The 20,369-nt window shown below is 37.2% G+C and overlaps 1 pseudogene; it reads right to left on the reverse strand.

The window, feature by feature from the left end:
• LOC110902288 overlaps positions 1–18,433 on the reverse strand; it is a 128,852-nt pseudogene extending 110,419 nt beyond the window's left edge.
• Between the last annotated feature and the right edge of the window lie 1,936 nt (positions 18,434–20,369).

Raw genomic sequence — 20,369 nt, forward strand, 5'->3', positions numbered from 1 at the left:
AGTTATGCTCAGCCTAAAATTAATTAAAAATCTTTAAAAATCCCAAAATAATATATAAGATCAGTGGGTAAAAGATTTGGTATCAAAAGTATGTGTAACTAGGCTATATGCTAATTACGCCTTATTATTAACATAAAGCATTAAGTTTGCGATAATGAGCATAACTCTTAATCTACAAGTCAAACTGATGTCAAATTTTGCATACAAGTTTATATACCAGTAATTAAAGTTTCTGCTCTTATACATTTCCAAAAATCATGTTTTAATGTAATAAGGGCATAACGGTCAACATATGAGCAATTAACGGAAATATGCATATTAATTGGATAACTTGTGAACCAAGGGGTATAATCACAGAGGGTTGTTCTAACATGTAACCTAGTCCAATGAAAGCTCTGAGGCATTTCTAAAATATGCCTAAACGGGTCAGAGTGAAAGTCAAAGTGAAAGTCAAACTATGTGACTTTCGGTTCCGAACCGGGTCTAAACAGGAAATTGTCGGGTTGAACATGTTTAGACATGTTCTTACACTTATTACTAAGTTATAACAATGATCCAATAGGTTGTATATGATCTACAATGTTAATTATGCATAAATGGCATTTTAGACTTCCTGTTGACTTTTTAAGTAAAGGTTTGACCCGACTTTTGACCTGGTTAGAGTGATGATCAGGGGAAACCTTTTTAGGTTTTGTTACCCACATAAATACCATCTTATATCTACTTTTGATTCGAGAATTGACTGAGCCATTACTTATTAATCTCGAAGTCAAACCGTAATTACGACGGTTTGACTTTTAATTAATTAACTAAGCTAAAAGTAATTAGAGAAGGTTAGGCAACTTACGAAGGTCCTAAGCTTGATTAGAGAACTTTTGAAAGCAGGTTGGAGCTCCAGGAATGATCAAATTATGCAGATGAAGGTGTGAGAATGATTGTTGCAACAAGGTGCCTTTTATAGTAAAATTACTCACCACAAATCATTGACAACAATGTCTAGCACCCACCATAAGCTCCCAACATGTGTCCTAGATGCTTAGGGGGTGTTTTAGGAGCCAGGAGATGTGAAAAAATCGGGTAAAGGTCGCGCACAAAGCTCATGGCAGACAACAGCCATGTTTTACGGTACTGGGAGGCTGAAGCGGCCCGCATTAGTTTTAACAAATGTTGAAGCGGGCCGCCTGGCCCTTATAAATCAGATTTTTCATTTTCTTTGATTTGCAACTTGACCTTTGGCTTCACGGAGGGGTATCTAGGGTTATTTCTTGCATTTTGACCCCCTTATAATTACCCTCAAGGGCTTTAGGACTTATACCCATCTTGCCAAGTCCCTGAACACTTCCGGTTAACCCGAAAAGTCTTAACTTGCAACGTTAACACTTTAACCCCTCGCACACGAATTTGATCATAACTTTCTCATACGATAACGAAACTTTATGAAATTTATGTCGTGCATTCTAGTGAGCATAATTATCAGTTACAAAGCTTCGGGTTTGTCAAAAGGTCACTCAGAGGTATATCTTTAACATGTTGACACATTTAACCCCTGTAGTTTGTAATCTCCCACTTTTAGCTTCGTATGATCCATGATTTATTCGCTTGATGTTATAAACATCATGTAGGGTTATTATGAAGTATATTCATTCACTGTTGACATTTAGAATACGTATATCCACATACTTTCCATGTTTGTCAACTTTAGTCCTTCTATAATATTTCTTTCACACGTTTAAACATTTGACACGTGTCTACACATTATAGGACGTGAATTTTCGAGGTGTTACGTCCTCACCCCCTTAAAATAAATCTCGACCCAAGATTTACGGGAATAAGTAAGGGTACTTTTCTTTCATCGTGGATTCAACTTCCCACGTGTATTCGGGACCTCTACGGGCATCCCATTTGACCTTTACTATAGGTACATGCTTTCTTCGAAGCTTCTTTACCTGTCGATCTTCAATCGACAAAGGTTTTTCCACAAATTTCAAGCTTTCGTCAATGTGTACATCTGTGTGTGGTATAACCAGTGATTCGTCAGCGAAACACTTTTTCAGATTGCAGATGTGGAACACATTGTGAATTCCACTGAGCTCTTCAGGTAAGTTTAGCTTATAGGTCCTTTGTATCTCGGGCTTAGCTTGCCTTTCTTACCAAACCGCATCACTCCCTTCCAGGGTGACACTTTAAGTAGGACTTTGTCACCTACTTCGAAGTGAAAATCCTTACGCCTTGGATCAGCGTAACTCTTCTGCCTATCCCGGGCAGCTTTGAGACGGTCACGAATCTGGACAATCTTATCCGTGGTTTCGAACACTATCTCTGGTCCTGATAACTGGACATCTCCAACTTCCGCCCAACATACTGGCGATCTACACTTTCTACCATATAATGCCTCAAAAGGCGCAGCCTTAATGTTGGTGTGGTAGCTATTGTTGTAGGAGAATTCGATCAATGGTAAGTTCTTATCCCAACTACCACCCAAATCGATTGCACATGCACGTAGCATATCTTCCAACGTTTGAATAGTACGCTCACTCTGACCGTCAGTCTGGGGATGATAAGCCGTACTAAAATTTAAACGCGTGCCTAAAGATTGTTGGAAACTTTTCCAAAAATGTGATGTGTATCTAGTATCTCTGTCAGAGATAATAGATACGGGTATGCCATGCAAGGCTACAATCTTATCAACGTACAGTTGGGCTAACATATCGGAGCTATAAGTCTCCTTGATGGGTAAGAAATGTGCTGACTTAGTCAGTCTATCGACTATAACCCATATCGTGTCATTTCCTTTCCTTGTCTTGGGTAACTTGGTGATGAAATCCATAGTTACACATTCCCACTTCCACTCGGGAAGTTCAGGTTGTTGTAGCAAGCCTGACGGCTTTTGATGCTCAGCTTTGACTTGCGCACAAGTCAAGCATTTGGCTACATGAGCGGCTACAGACTTTTTCAAGCCTATCCACCAAAAATTTGCCTTCAGATCTTGGTACATCTTATCAGCTCCAGGGTGAACGGAATATTTGGAACTATGGGCTTCCTGGAGGATAACAACTCGTAGTCCTCCATGAACGGGAACCCATATTCGTCCGTTTAATCTTAAAATTCCGTCTTTGCTAAGAGTTAACTGCTCCTCAGTTACTCCTAACTTTTCATTCGGATAGTTAGCTTCCAACACAGCTTCTTTTTGTGCAGCTAACAACCTTTCTATCAAATTGTTCTTCACTTCAATACTCTTGGCATTGATTCGGATGGGTTTCACCCTTTCCTTACGACTCAAGGCATCGGCGACTACATTCGCCTTGCCGGGATGGTATCTGATTTCACAATCATAATCATTCAAGGTCTCCATCCAATGGCGTTGCCTCATGTTTAATTCTTTTTGATTAAAAAGATGCTGGAGGCTCTTGTGATCAGAATAGATCACAAACTTGATTCCATAAAGATAATGCCTCCATAATTTCAGTGCGAACACAACGGCACCCAATTCCAAATCATGGGTGGTGTAATTCTTTTCATGCACCTTTAACTGTCGTGATGCATAGGCAATAACCTTGCCCTTCTGCATAAGCACACACCCCATGCCGGTGTGTGAAGCATCGCAGTAAACTACGAATTCTTCAGTGCCTTCAGGTAATGTCAGTACACAGGAGCATTGCTCATCTTTTGCTTCAGAATCTCAAAGGACTCTTGCTGCTTAGGGCCCCAAACGAACTTTTCCTTTTTCTTGGTCAAGGAAGTTAAGGGTGCAGCAATCCTTGAGAAATTTTCAATGAAACGCCTGTAATATCCTGCCAATCCCAGGAAGCTACGAATCTCTGTAGGCGTCTTCGGCTCTTTCAAATTCATAACCGCTTCAACTTTAGCGGGATCCACCTGGATACCACGCTCACTGACCACATGTCCAAGGAATTGGACCTCTCGAAGCCAAAATTCACACTTGGAGAATTTGGCATAGAGTTTCTCGTGATGTAAAAGTTTGAGAATACATCGAAGATGTTTCTCATGATCGGCTTGGTTCTTAGAGTAAATGAGAATGTCGTCGATGAAGACGATAACGAATTTATCCAAATATGGCTTGCAAACGCGATTCATGAGATCCATGAATGCAGCCGGTGCATTAGTGAGCCCAAAAGGCATCACTAGGAACTCGTAATGACCATAACGAGTTCTAAATGCTGTTTTATGCACGTCTTCATCTCTAACCTTCAGCTGATGGTAGCCTGACCTCAAATCAATCTTCGAGAAATAACTGGCTCCTTGTAACTGATCGAACAAGTCGTCGATCCTAGGTAAAGGATATCTATTCTTGATCGTGACCTTATTAAGCTCACGATAGTCGATGCACAGACGCATCGACCCATCCTTCTTCTTTACGAACAGAACTGGCGCTCCCCAAGGAGACGAACTAGGTTTGATGAAACCTTTGGCTAACAATTCGTCTAGCTGTGTCCTCAACTCTTTCATCTCGGTGGGTGCCAACCTATAAGGTGCCCTGGCAACTGGTGCTGTTCCGGGGATGATATCAATCCTGAACTCCACTTGCCTATCTGGTGGCAAACCAGGTAGTTCTTCCGGAAAAACTTCCGGGAATTCAGAAATAACAGGGATGTCCTCTATCTTTGGTTTAAGATCATCAATAATTACTTGTGCCATGTAGATAACACAGCCCTTCTTTAAACCTTTTGAAGCCTTGAGCATAGTCACCTGCTCAGGCAGCCCATACTGGGTATCTCCCCGAATGGTAAGTGATTCGCCAGACGGAGTCTTTATCACTACCTGCTTCTTGCTGCATACAATTTGGGCCTGGTTGTGAGACAACCAGTCCATACCCAGCACTATGTCAAAACCAGCCAACTTAAACGGAAGTAGAGACAGAGGAAAAGAATGGTTCTTAATGGATATAACACATCCATCTAACATAGTTGAGACGGTCTCTATGGTTCCATCTGCTAACTCTACCTCATAATTCACTTTTAAGGCTTTGACAGGTAATTTTAGCAATTCACAAAATTTATGATCTACGAAAGACTTATCTGCGCCTGAATCAAAAAGTACTCTTGCCAAGACATCATTTACAAGGAAGGTACCTGTTATGACATTATCGTCTTGCACAGCCTCTTTCGCGTCCATTTTGAAGACTCTAGCATTAGTCTTCTTAACCTCCTCAGGCTTCTTGTTGTACTTTGGGCAGTTGGTCTTGATGTGCCCCTTTTCATTGCAATGGTAGCACGTTGCGTCTTTTATCTTTTTGCAATCCAGGGTTTTGTGATCCGTGGACTTGCAAATTCCACAAGCAAAGGGTTTTGACTGAGTCTGAGAGTTTGACTCCAGTCTGCACTTTCCATAGTGCTGCTTCTTGCAAATTTTACACTTGGGCTTTTCACCAGAATTATGCCCATCCTTCCTCGACTCCGACCCTTTCTTGTTGTCGCCGCTCCCACGGTGCTTCTTGTTCGACTTTCGCGAACCATCGTCTTCACGCTTCCTTTTCTCGGCCTCCTTATTCCTCAGCGATCTCTGCCTGACCGCATCCAGAGTGAGGGATAAGGAAATGTCAGCTACAGACCTGAAGGTAGCTGGACGAGAAGCTTTTACGCTTGCCTTGATTTCCGGGGCTAAACCTCCGATAAAGCGAGCGATTCTTTTTGGCTCCGGGGTTACCAGATAAGGAACCAACCGGGACAGCGTATTGAAGCTTGTCAGGTAAGCTTGACAGTCTAGGTTCGTCATCACCAACGATAGAAAGTCAGATTCTATCTTCTCCACCTCATGTTGAGGGCAGTAGTTATCCTTGATTAGGGCGACAAATTGATCCCACGACATATTATACAATGGGATTTTTCCGGTGGCCTCAATCAGAGATCTCCACCATGCTAACGCTTCACCCTTGAAGGATTGTGACACAAACTTAACTACATCCCTTTCAGCGCACCCGCTGATATCTACCACCGTGTCCATCTCGTCCAGCCAAGTCATACAGTCGACGGCCCCTTTTTCCCCAGTAAAATCCCTGGGCTTGCAAGACACGAAGTACTTATAGGTGCAACCCTTGTTACGGGGTTCTTGATGCAGTACTAATTGTTGAGATGGGACACTTTGATGGTTGGTGGACTGACGGTCATCACCATCTTTCTTGGGTCCATTCTTTTTGGGAGGAGGCTTGCTTTGAGCCTCAGAATGTGTCTTGGGCTTTGAATGTGGTGCAGAGTGGGTCCTACTTCGAGTACCAGTGTATTCTTCATATTGCCTTTCCAAAGCCTGTGTAACAGCGCCGTCTATGATCGCTTTTAATTCAGCACCTGTAACGTAATCTGACCGTTCTCATTTTGCTCCACTGGATGGCTATTTATTTCATTTGAGTCAGCCATTTGGATTGAACTATTGCAGAAACAAGGACAATATTTTATTCGGGAGTTTTTTAAGGAATTACCCCTTAGGGTAACTCGTTAACCATGGTAATCAGAGACCATATTTGGTTAACTTATTAATCGTATTAATTTAGGATTTCAATTAAAATTTATCCTAATTATAAACAATAACAATATATATTAGCACAAAAGGCTTAGTCACATGGACAATTTGAATTATAAGCTATGATTTCAGAGAATCAAGACTTTTAAGGTTTGAACCAAGTTCTTTACCCTCATCAGACAGGGAGTCATAGCTACCTCTGCCTTATGGCTCATATGGAAGTGAGCTGGGCCCGTAGGCATCATATTACCACGTATGGTAAAATATGACCATCTTAATTGATGATCTCAACCCATGATTCAGAGATCATATAATTGGGTTTGGAATCTTTTAAAGAATCCTTATACATATAAGAATGACATGTGATTTTAACGAATCACTTCTTCCAGGAGTGTTAACATGTTTTAAGATGTTAACAGGGATTTGAATCTTTTAAACAGGTCTTACCATCTTGGCCCGGGCTTATATTTGACATGAGGCTAGGTTTCACACTTTAAGACTCTTAATTAAATAATTACATAGGCAGATTAATTTAAAAGGAATGATCTTAATTTATTTCATTTACAAATTATTTATGCACAAAATGGCAACATGAAATTCATAAAACAAACATTCCATTAATTATACATAGGTTACATGTTGCCCTAAACGGGTCTTTTCAAACAACCGTTACCCACGTAGGGGTTTTAAACAAGTACTTGCCCACGCAGGGGCTTTAAGTAAACAAACTAGTCCACGCAGGGACCTTACACATCATACCCACGCAGGGGTTTAATTAACACACGTACCCACGTAGGGGTTTAATAACAAAACGTACCCACGCAGAGGTTTATACTACAAGACTGGCCCACGCAGGGCTCAACAATACTTGGAAGGATTCAGTGGTCCTTCTTGCTCTTTCCTTTGATCAAGCTTGTCAATCCTTGGAAGAATGTTTGTCGCTCCCTTCGCTCCCTGTGAAATTCTCGCTCTACATAGTCCAACCTTTGCAGAATTTCTTCACGCTCAGGCGGAGAGAACCTTGGCAGTTGCGATTGTGTCCGTATAATAGGTCTTGCAGGTATCTGGTACCCATGAGTTGGGTACCCTACTCCCCATGGGTCTCCATAGGGTCCTTGGGTGTTATAGTTAGCCGCTACCACGTACGGATCGGCTTCGGCGTAGTTGTAGTTGGTGTGTACTGGCTGCTCAAACAGGTTGTACGCCATGGAACCCGTGTATGCCGGAATGGGGTTATCAAAACCCGTAGGCGGTGGTTGTGGTGCAACTGGGTGTGAAGGCCCACCCATTTGTGGATCTTCTTGATGTGGCGGGTAGTGGCTGCCACTTGATTGGAGCGGAGAACTAAAATGAAAGTCTCCTGTTCGTACTGATATGCGCGCTCCGGTTCTCCTACGCCTTGGTGTTGCGGGGGTGCCGGTTGAACTGGTGGCGGAGGAGGTGGTGGCGTGACTGCCACGAACCTTGGATCCTCAGAGGGATCTTGTTGCTGTTGTTGCTGCTGCTGAGGTGATGCATGGCGAGGAGGCGTAAAGTACCATTCGTGCCTGGTAAACATAGCTTGAAAGCTATCTGGACCGACATAGGGTGATCCGTGGAAGGAAGATCCATCCGAGATCTCTATCGGGTGGTTTGGTGTGCCACTGGCAGGCTCGACAGGGTCCGTATCCTCGTCCATGTCGTCCGCATGATCTCCAGAGAAATGATCTTCTGGACCTAATGGGTTAAAATTCCCTGGTTCTTGCAGGAAGTTTGCCGGGTTAAACCGGCCCCTAAAAACTGGTGTAGGGTCACCGAAGGAGTTGTGCGATAAGGATCGCTGTAATGGTATGTATGAAGGTTGAGGGTTGTTGGGCTCATAATCTGGTTGTGGCCCATAAGGGTTAGGAGGTGTTGAACTGTGTGAGACCGACCGTCTAGCCGGTTCAAAGAGGTTCCTCCGGTTCTGCTGGGGATCGTCACTCTCCGTGGTAGATGGAGCTCGTGCGTTTGAAGGTCCAGCTTCATTATTATTGGGGGCGGTGATTGGCCCCTTGCCTCTTCCTCTTCTCCTGAAGAATCTTGGTGGCATTTTGTTAATTCCTGTCAATATGGCATGAGATAACAAAACAAAACATAGGCAAAATAAAGGATAATACAAATAAAGTAGGATTTGTCCTATGTTGTAGGTCTAGACTCGAAGTTTAGAATTGTGCAATTGTGTAACTGAGATTAAACACAAAAAGGCTAGTGTTTAATTCACTCAGTGTTGGCTCTGATACCAACCTGTCACACCCCGATTTCCACGTGTCACCGGTGGGCCCGGTGGGGGAGTATCATGACGTGGTTGGCAACGTAATAGTCAAACAACACAACATAATAATGCACAGCGGAAGCAAATTAAAATATGATACAACCGAATTTATTTATTGTAATCAAAGTCACAATATCCGGATGTTTAGCCACAGTAGGATCGAAACAAAATTATATCTATGGTTCAACAGACTTCAGGCATCTTAAGTTTGCGAGACTTCTACTGATGCTTAGGAGAAATCCCAGCCCATTTCGCTTAGTACCTGCATTTAATCTTTTTGGGAAAATACGTCAGTTTACACTGGTAAATACAATAAACAGACTCATTTTGTAAAATGATTGAAAATTTGGTTGAATGCACGTGGCATAAACATTTTTGTTTAACTTGGGAGAATTATTTAATATTATAATCTTGTGAACGCATTACATGTTACTTATGCGTTCAGTAGCCCGAATCTTGTCCGGGTTAAAGATCAATAGACACACCACATCATAGAGTTATACACGGACGGTGTACGCCTACACCCCGTGCTCAGGTCGTGGTCATCTCGTAAGATGATGCCAAGGATATCCGGGACATGGTCATTAACCCCCCAAAGGCTGTAAAGTAAACAAGACTGTTTAAACGAGCCGATCAAATTATTCAACTACCCACTTTAACGGTGGAGATTTGATGCCCGATCAAGCGGTATGCTATATACCGTAACCCAAGCCCGTATAGGGAAAATAAGTTAAAAGTATTTACCTGATGCAAGTATTAATCACAATAAGCAAAATGCACGTAGCTTTTACTGGTTCTCCTAATCTGTAACGAAAGTTTATAATAACCTATTAGAATCCTAACGGGTCTTTAATTAAGCTTAAGCTTAGACCGGCTAGTTTCGAAGATACGGTTCGTACGCACGATTAAGCCAAGACCGGATAGAAGGTGATTTAGACCCGAAAAGTTCAGAGACTTGTTTAATATGGGTTTATTGTTCACATTCTGGATTTTTAGATAAAACTGTTAAGGTTTGACCCGTTTCGGCTAATTTATGTAAACTTGTTACATAAACTGAACCGAACGCGTAATAAGCGTAACGGGTATCAGTAAGAGCCATATACAGGTTTCCTAAGTTAATATGCTTCAAATATGTTGTGACATCAGTAGGATGTCTTTCATTATGCCCGAAATGAATTTAAACACAAACTATGCCCCGTAAGGGTAGTTTGGTCATTTTAAAGGTTGTAAAAAAGTTTAGGTGTTTAACTGAGTTACAAGTCTGATGTAAGCAGCAAACATACTCAATTTGATGAGTTATAACAGTAGGTTAAGGTATATATGTGAAATATATCACTTTTAACCAAACTATGCCCCGTAGGGGTATTTTGGTAATTTCACACAACCCGAAAAGCTCAAAAATGAAGTCTGAGTTAATCAACCCTTGCTTACTATTAAAATATCATAATTTGCCTAATATATCAGTAGGTATCAACCCGGGTATCTCTAATATAATTTTAATACATACTATGCGTTAAAAACGGTAAATAAGACGCTTAAAGGCCATTTCCGGGTTCGATACTTAAATCTGATATTTTTATATTTCCAGAAGGCTTAAAATAAATTATTCAACATAACTAATCAGTAGAAAATGGTTTGGATTCGTTTAGATATGTAAAACTCGTTTTATGGCCCGTAAGGGCAAAACCGACAATTACCGGATTAAGCCTACGACTACCAGTTATGCTCAGCCTAAAATTAATTAAAAATCTTTAAAAATCCCAAAATAATACATAAGATCAGTGGGTAAAAGATTTGGTATCAAAAGTATGTGTAACTAGGCTATATGCTAATTACGCCTTATTATTAACATAAAGCATTAAGTTTGCGATAATGAGCATAACTCTTAATCTACAAGTCAAACTGATGTCAAATTTTGCATACAAGTTTATATATCAGTAATTAAAGTTTCTGCTCTTATACATTTCCAAAAATCATGTTTTAATGTAATAAGGGCATAACGGTCAACATATGAGCAATTAACGGAAATATGCATATTAATTGGATAACTAGTGAACCAAGGTGTATAATCACAGAGGGTTGTTCTAACATGTAACCTAGTCCAATGAAAGCTCTGAGGCATTTCTAAAATATGCCTAAACGGGTCAGAACTGAAAGTCAAAGTGAAAGTCAAACTATGTGACTTTCGGTTCCGAACCGGGTCTAAACAGGAAATTGTCGGGTTGAACATGTTTAGACATGTTCTTACACTTATTACTAAGTTATAACAATGATCCAACAGGTTGTATATGATCTACAATGTTAATTATGCATAAATGGCATTTTAGACTTCCTGTTGACTTTTTAAGTAAAGGTTTGACCCGACTTTTGACCTGGTTAGATTGATGATCAGGGGAAACCTTTTTAGGTTTTGTTACCCACATAAATACCATCTTATATCTACTTTTGATTCGAGAATTGACTGAGCCATTACTTATTAATCTCGAAGTCAAACCGTAATTACGACGGTTTGACTTTTAGTTAATTAACTAAGCTAAAAGTAATTAGAGAAGGTTAGGCAACTTACAAAGGTCCTAAGCTTGATTAGAGAACTCTTGAAAGCAGGTTGGAGCTCCAGGAATGATCAAATTATGCAGATGAAGGTGTGAGAATGATTGTTGCAACAAGGTGCCTTTTATAGTAAACTTACTCACCACAAATCATTGACAACAATGTCTAGCACCCACCATAAGCTCCCAACATGTGTCCTAGATGCTTAGGGGGTGTTTTAGGAGCCAGGAGATGTGAAAAAATCGGGTAAAGGTCGTGCACAAAGCTCATGGCAGACAACAGCCATGTTTTACGGTACTGGGAGGCTGAAGCGGCCCGCATTAGTTTTAACAAATGTTGAAGCGGGCCGCCTGGCCCTTATAAATCAGATTTTTCATTTTCTTTGATTTGCAACTTGACCTTTGGCTTCACGGAGGGGTATCTAGGGTTATTTCTTGCATTTTGACCCCCTTATAATTACCCTCAAGGGCTTTAGGACTTATACCCATCTTGCCAAGTCCCTGAACACTTCCGGTTAACCCGAAAAGTCTTAACTTCCAACGTTAACACTTTAACCCCTCGCACACGAATTTGATCATAACTTTCTCATACGATAACGAAACTTTATGAAATTTATGTCGTGCATTCTAGTGAGCATAATTATCAGTTACAAAGCTTCGGGTTTGTCAAAAGGTCACTCAGAGGTATATCTTTAACATGTTGACACATTTAACCCCTGTAGTTTGTAATCTCCCACTTTTAGCTTCGTATGATCCATGATTTATTCGCTTGATGTTATAAACATCATGTAGGGTTATTATGAAGTATATTCATTCACTGTTGACATTTAGAATACGTATATCCACATACTTTCCATGTTTGTCAACTTTAGTCCTTATATAATATTTCTTTCACACGTTTAAACATTTGACACGTGTCTACACATTATAGGACGTGAATGTTCGAGGTGTTACATGTCTTCTTTTACAAAGCTAAAATCAATTTCATTTGAGTCATGACTTAAGAGGTTAGTTGATAAAGGAGGAGAAACTTGGTCTTTTTTGACCGACTGGGGGTAGTATGATTGAAATAAAAATTGGCACGAAAGATTTTCAATACTTACAAGACGCTGAGACCTTTCAAGGACTATATAACGTAGCATCTTTTGAAGAGACCGTTGTGTCACCTACAGTTTAGCATTAATATGTTTTTCGTATCAAATTTATTGTGATTTAATATATAACATTTTTATTTACTATCACTTTTACTACTCATCATTTTATGTTATTTATGATATATATTTTTTATCCAAATTTGATAATAATTAACAATTCTATCCTTATTGCCATTTTACATTTATAAATCAACATGTATATATGCTAACTGTAAAACTGTAGTAGATAGACATAGCTAACAACTAATTATTAATTTCGCACACTTATTAGGATTTAAATACAATTTTCAACTTAATACTTTTGTAAAGTGTCATATTTCCCAAATCTTTTTTAAAAAAGGATTTAAATATTTATTCATTTGATAATTTTAAGATTGTATGTGGGAGTGGACATCCTGTGAAATTATATAAAAACTTTGTATATTTCTAAAATCTCGATCCTGTGAAATTGTTATGTTTGTATATACAAATTTAAAGAAAAATAAAAATATAAACATCCTAAAATTAAATGACATGTAACTTCAGTTCATTATATTATAATATTAATATTAATATTGTATTTTATAATTAGTTGAATTTTTAAAGTTGGTTTGATTTGCATTGGAAACCTGAATTCATCATCACCATCCTCGAACTTACTTCTATCATCATCACCGTTTCTCCTTTTAGCCATTTTCTTATAATCTTCTCCTCATTAGCTTATATCCATCTTAGGGTTTCAAACAAGCATTTGCTCAAATCAAAATCAAGTCATCAATCTTCCTTCGTCGCATCATATTCCACAACTGTAAGTATCTACACCTTCAATCTCTTCAAACGTCTCTGTTGTTATGATCGTATTGGAATTTCAATAGCTATAAAATGTTTAATCACAAAGTAAATGAACCATATTTATCCTTAATTTTACTTCCACAAGTATGAATGTTGTATAATTCCATGTTTCTTTCTTTGAAGAGTTTGTGTAGTTTCTATGTTTAATAAGAGTTTGTGTACTTCCACAAGGAATTTCATTGGTGTGTTAGGCCGATTTTGATATCCATTATAGTTTATAAATATATTTAATATTATTTGTCACCATGAAGCCGAAAGTATTTTTTGATTTGTAGATGTGTTATTTGTTTGATATATGAATGATAATTCAAGAATCTGTAATTTTTTTGATTCTTAACCTTTCAGTTCAATCGGGTATGTTATTTAATGTAAGATCTAATATATCTATGTTATTAATTCAGGTGAAATTATGAATTTATCGTTTGTGAAGATTCTAGAAGACCCAAAATCTTTAAAGCTGGTATGATTATTTATGTTTGACTGAATAATCTGATGTTTAATAGCCTAATTCATATAATATTTATTTAACTTCATTATATACTTAATAGTACTATCTTTGTATTCAGGAGTTACCTCTCACTTTTGTTTATAACCATTGGGGTCGACCATGGCTACGTATTGATCTCCAGATCCGTCATGAATGTGGTAAGTCTTGGACCGTAACGATGAAAACATTAGAGTCTAGACCGGCTTTGGCTGATGGTTGGGCAACAGTTGTTAAAGGCCTTCAATTGTCAAAGGATTCACTGTTGCTTTTCAAACCTATTCGACATGATGTGTTTGAACTTTCGTGTTTTGTTGACGGTGTATGTGGTGAATCATATTTCACATACCAGCGATACACACAATTGGGCTTAACTGTATGTATATTTTTTTCCTTTTGCACATTATTAACCTAATTGTATACATTTTATTTATTATATATTTATGTAATAGTATAGTATTAGTTCTATTTACTATATCGAACCAACATGCGTAGTAACTTATGATACATGTTTCATTTAATGCGGGTAATTCCAGATGCTTTTATTAAAAAGTTTTATAAAAAGCACACACTAAACGGCACCTATCAAATACTAGTTGCTAGTACTCGCTGGAATGTGGAATCTGCTAAAATACATAATTGCTATGCATTCACAGACGGATGGCCGACTCTTAGCGAAAGGGTTAAAATCTTTGATGAAGATGTATTGAACTTTAATAAGATTGATAACATTGCCTTTCAGTTATTAGTTTACCGAGATTGTATTCCTGTTGTTTTGAGTGACATAGTTGATTCTGTTGATGATGAGGTCGTTCAAGTAAGTCATGATCAGTTTGTTGATAAGTTAAACAAGGTAATTATCTATTTTTCTTATATACACAAGATTTTATTAATTACTTACCCATAATTCACTTCAATGTTTTTTTGTTAGGCATTTGATATACATTCTGGTCACACCTTTCGACATGAACAAACAACAGTCAACAAGGTAATCTTATATTGCTATAAATTTTTATAATGGTTACAATTCATATGAAATTTAACGATGTCACATAATCAAGTGGTTTATTTATATTACTTTGAAATGTGTATAGACATAGCGTCCTGACATTCATAAAAAAAAGGTATCATCATTAACGAAGAAGTTGTGAAACCAATGAAAAGGAAACAAGATGTTGTTGATTGCACTCCAAAGGTATGCACCCGTTTTAAGTATCACCATGTCTTACAATAGGCTATTTTTTGGGTATTATTCTAAAAATTTTTATTTTTACCATCATAAGTATTTACTTTATTATTTAAACATCCAGCAGGATAAAAAGGGCAAAGAAGTGTTTCACACAAATAAAGATATAAGCAAAGGATTTCATAGTACCGTCAACTTTAAAACATCAATTGTTTCAAAGTTTTGTGAAACTGAAGACAAGCATGTGGTAATGATTTACTTTGTATTATAAATGCCACATCATCATCTAAACTTTTAATCCTAATGATTGTCATTAGAATAATGTTACTTATATGTGTAACCAATCATATAGGTAAAGCAAAATATACCCTCGGTTGGCACTTCCAGATTGAAGAAGCATAGCCTTGCCAAGAAAGGTCAAACAGGGAATGTTCCCGTAGATGCTGAATTTTTTGACTTTACACGAAAAGGAGAATATAGGCTGGTATGATTTTTCGTTTCTTAAACTTTCGATTTACATTTTTGTAATTATTAAATAATTTTAAACAACATTGATTTTTAATATACGTTGTTAAATGCAGCGTCTTCCTGTTGAAGTTGCTAATCGAGCCGGGTTTACGAAGAAGATACATTCATTGAAAGTTCAGAACTTGGAAGGACATGTTGTTGTTTACACAGCCAAGACCGAAAAAAACGGATGTGCGAAACGTTATTCGGTCGAGAACTGGCGTCAATTTATGGCTGACAACAACTTGATTGATGGTGTGATGCTTGATTTCACCTTTGTTACTTCAAAAAACACCATAATCTTGAAAAACGTCCGATCCGGTTAGTAAAACTCTATATATCTATAATTTGTAGTTAAGTGGTGGTTGATATGAACTAAGCTTTTGTTGGTTGGTTAACGTTTGTGTTTTGAACAAGTACCTTTGTTTATGTTTATTGTCGTATCCGTTCCTATGCTACTCATTAATGTTTTCAATCTGTATGTCTATAACTTAATTAGACCATTTTGTCTATATGAAGCTATACTGGATTTTGTTATGATACTAATATATATCTTCTAAATGTGACTTATCAAAGTAAAGATTAAGTTGCAATCATAATATCAAGCCATGTTATTTAAAGGTACTAATTAAATTTCGAGTTAATTACATAGTTAGTCCCTGTAGTTTGCAAACCACAGGGACTAACTATGTAATTAACTCTTAAATTTCATTGCTTTTGGAAATCAATTTAATCTATCCACTACATATTATTTTTTAAAAGAAGTTTTTTTCTAATTTATGTAAAGATAGTATAATTATAAGCATAAATCTAAGCAATGTAAACATCTATGATTTTACATACAATCCACCTAAGAATTTTATAACGTACTATAAAAGGATATTTGGGAAACAAGTCATTTGGATACAATGTTTTATTTGATCAATAAAGACACATGAATATTTTTTTACACAAACAATTTGAATTTTCAAATTAATTTATTTTTAAAACCAAACAAATTGAATTTAAAACCATCAATAACGTAAAATTTAGTACTTTCTTATATTTTTAAAATCAAAGTATATATATCTTTAAGGTTTCGAATTTGTTAATAAACTAAACATTAATAATTTATATTTTATCTTTAATTGTTTTCCTTTGTTAATATCAATTTATAAATATTTTGTAAATCAAACAAACTATTGAAATTTGTCTCTGTAATTTTGAGAATGTCGTGTATGTTTACCAATGCATACTCCATACATAGATTTATTTTTTAATTTTGAGGTAATAATTTTGTTTACAAATTGACAATCTATTATTATGAAGTAAGATTTTACCTCATATGTTTAACTTTTAAAGTTTCAAAAACCACTTTTAGTATGTTACGTAAATAATATGTAATTAATAGGTCAAATATAGTTACGTAAATAATATTATAACAATAATAAATAGATTTGAAAACTATGCATTTGAAATTTGGATTGCACTACAGTCAACTTTCAACCTGTCTGGCCCATATGTGTGGTACTCAACTAATATATATTGCGTTTGTGTGTTTCAAAGGTTGGTGACAGTGGTGGTGTTAAAGCCTTGGAGAATTGATTATAGTTTTTTAGTTTTTGTATATGTTAAGTGTTATAATAAAGAACAGACACAATATTAATAAAGTTCTAATAATTTGTTATAAATAAAAGTTTTTTTTTTTGTGTCGTGGGTCATTCAGTGAGGCAAATTTCTGCCTTCGGTTCTTGCCCAAAGTTTCTGACCTTACTGGCAACCCTAATGACTACAACTTTCAATTCAAAACAATTACAAAACAAGTTTGTTCGCAACCCTAATGACTAAAACTTTCAATTCAAAACAATTATAAAACAAGTTTCTGACATAGTTTGATAGTAAATTTTCCTACCCGCGAAGTTCGCGGGTGATAACCTAGTAAGGATTATATACAAGTTTATAATTTACATTTTTCGTCATTCAACCTGTGTAATACACGGGGTTGTAAGCTAGTAAAATAATATAATATAAACAATAATTTGGTTGCAAAAACGGTAGCAACAATTGCCAGTTTTAAATTCAAATATATATGTTTCATTTTTCATAAACTACCTAAACTGTTTAAAGAATACTAGAAACAAAAATTAAAGAGTTAAATGCGATTTTAGTCCCTGTGATTTGTGTCGTTTTGCTAATTTAGTCTAAATGTTTCATTTTTCATCTGTGGGTCCAAAAAAGTTTCACTGTTACCATTTTAGTCCACTGGGTTACCTTCATACATTTTTTCTGTTAACGAGAAGGCCAATTCAATCATTTTATATGTAACTCTGTTAACTATAAGGGCAATTTGGCCATATAAAATGACCGAAATGGCCTTCTCGTTAACAGAAAAAATGGATGAAGTTAACGCAGTGGACTAAAATGGCAACGATGAAACCTTTTTGGACCCACAAGTGAAAAATGAAACCTTTGGACTAAACTAGGAAAATGATCCAAACCATGGGGACTAAAATGACATTTAACTCAAAATTGAAATCTTATAGAGATCAAAACAAGTAGAAAATGCAAGCAATATGTCCCTATATCTTCGGTAAAAGAATATAGCATAGAAACATTTATATAGTACGAGTTTTTGATGATGAACGCGCAACTGATAAGGTCTGGGATGTTAAGGCCATTTGAGAAGCGACCTGTGGGGCGATGAGTGGGAAAGTCAATGCCATAGGGTGGCGAGCCTGCTCTAGCAGTGGTGACTAATAAGTCATTGATGCCATTGTCAACTAGCGAGTCCCCAAAGACAAAGAAGGCCCGAGCCTCTGCTGCAAGAGGGACATTGACAAATGCCACAACCATTGACGCCAAAATCACTAAAGTACACAATGAAAATGAACCTTCCATAGATCCACACAATTTAAGAACTTTGAACCGTTTTTTCCACAAGCGTGTTGATCAACTTGAAAGGATCACCAGTTTTATAGTGATACATCATGGTACAAGAGAAATGGCCAATTTCTATAATCACCGGAAAGTTGATGCAAGTGAATTTAAATATGGATAAGTAATAACCATACATTTGGGAATAGAGGACATTGCTTTAACTTTTTAGGCATTGTGTGATGCAATTTCAACGTTGGTAAAAATTGTGAAAGAGCTATTTGGTTTTATTTATTTCTAGGGTAGAAGTGGTATAATTATCATAATAGTAACTAAAGTACATATTTTTTTAACGGCAAATTTGGATCACTGACGAACCACTGGAGTATCATTGTGCCATTAGCGGAACCACCTGATCATATCCATCTCCATTAGCCATAATGCCTATACAACAATTCAGGAGGAAACCCAATAAATATGGGAAAAACCCATTGTGAGAATCGAACTCAGAACCTATTGGTCCGAAAGCCTAATCCCACTCCAAGTTGTCACTAGGCTATAAAGTCATGAGCACTAAAGTACATAAATGGTTAATCAAGTGTACGTATATACACAACAATAGTACGAATGCAAGTAAATTATTTATTTATAATACTCGTTGCTATCCATATGACAATCGCTTCCTTTTGAGTTCCTATTTGGCATGATATACTAACAGGGGTAGGGGCGCTCCACTAGTGTCGGTGTTCCATGACTCACTATTAAAAATAATATCTTAATATTTCAGTTTTATATTTTACATTTGTTATTTTTTATTTTATTGTTCTTAAATGTTTGCTTTTGTTTGTATATGAGATGGCTTGGAGCTGTTATATCGCTGATTTGGGCTGCTGATTATGGGCTTGCGGCTGCTACTTATTATGAGCTTGTGGCTGCTGCTGATTGCTTATGTTTGTTGGGCGTATGTTACAGTTAGGAGTTCAAGATTGGGTGACTAGTTCTTCCGACTTGAAGATTTTCTCAGCATCTTTATTTTCTCCATTAAAATAAGGCTTCCAGACTTCTACTCAGCTTCATAGTATATGTTGAATGTGGTGGACTTTGATTCAGATACCATAGAGTATGTGATGTGAAGACCTGAAGATGACGATGAACAATTGATCAGAGATTGGAAAAATTTGGAAATGATTTGAAGATTTGGGTGTGAATTTAGCGAAGATAATGATAATCCATTTGTATTTGTAACCCTATATTAGGGTTTCATCGAAGCTTGTAAGCAGAAATCATGATCAGCTTAAATAAATGAGAAGAATTGGCGAAAAGATGCTTTAAGGGCTTGTGTTTTAATAAAGAAGTGGTAGAAAGTCTTGATGCTCAAAAGGTGTTGGCAGATGCAGCAATTAAATATGTTGTTCCCGGCACGGATTTACTTGCTGATGTTGCCACCTAATGTAATGCGAGAAAACTGGCCAGTATCCATGTATAGGATGCTATTGATAAACTAAATATGTGACTGGTTATTTATCATCTGATCTTCGGCTAGTCGATTAGGGATTTTTCTTTCGCTCATAGATCGAAGCCAACTTGAAGTTGTTAGAAGATCTTGATTGTGTTTTAATAAAGAAGTGGTAGAAAGTCTTGATGCTCAAAAGGTGTTGGCAGATGCAGCAATTAAATATGTTGTTCCCGGCACGGATTTACTTGCTGATGTTGCCACCTAATGTAATGCGAGAAAACTGGCCAGTATCCATGTATAGGATGCTATTGATAAACTAAATATGTGACTGGTTATTTATCATCTGATCTTCGGCTAGTCGATTAGGGATTTTTCTTTCGCTCATAGATCGAAGCCAACTTGAAGTTGTTAGAAGATCTTGATTGTGGTCGGATGGAAAAGTTTAAGCCCTAAGGTCTTGATATTAAAACCCTAGTTCTGATAGCACGTCTGTCTGATTGATGATTCCGCTACGCATCTCACTCTTGTCGGTGATTAAGTTGTTATGGGATATGGTCTTGGTTTGAAGTGTTTGAGGTATCG

The sequence above is a fragment of the Helianthus annuus genome, chromosome 6 (genome assembly GCF_002127325.2).
Source record: "Helianthus annuus cultivar XRQ/B chromosome 6, HanXRQr2.0-SUNRISE, whole genome shotgun sequence".
NCBI lineage: Eukaryota > Viridiplantae > Streptophyta > Magnoliopsida > Asterales > Asteraceae > Helianthus > Helianthus annuus.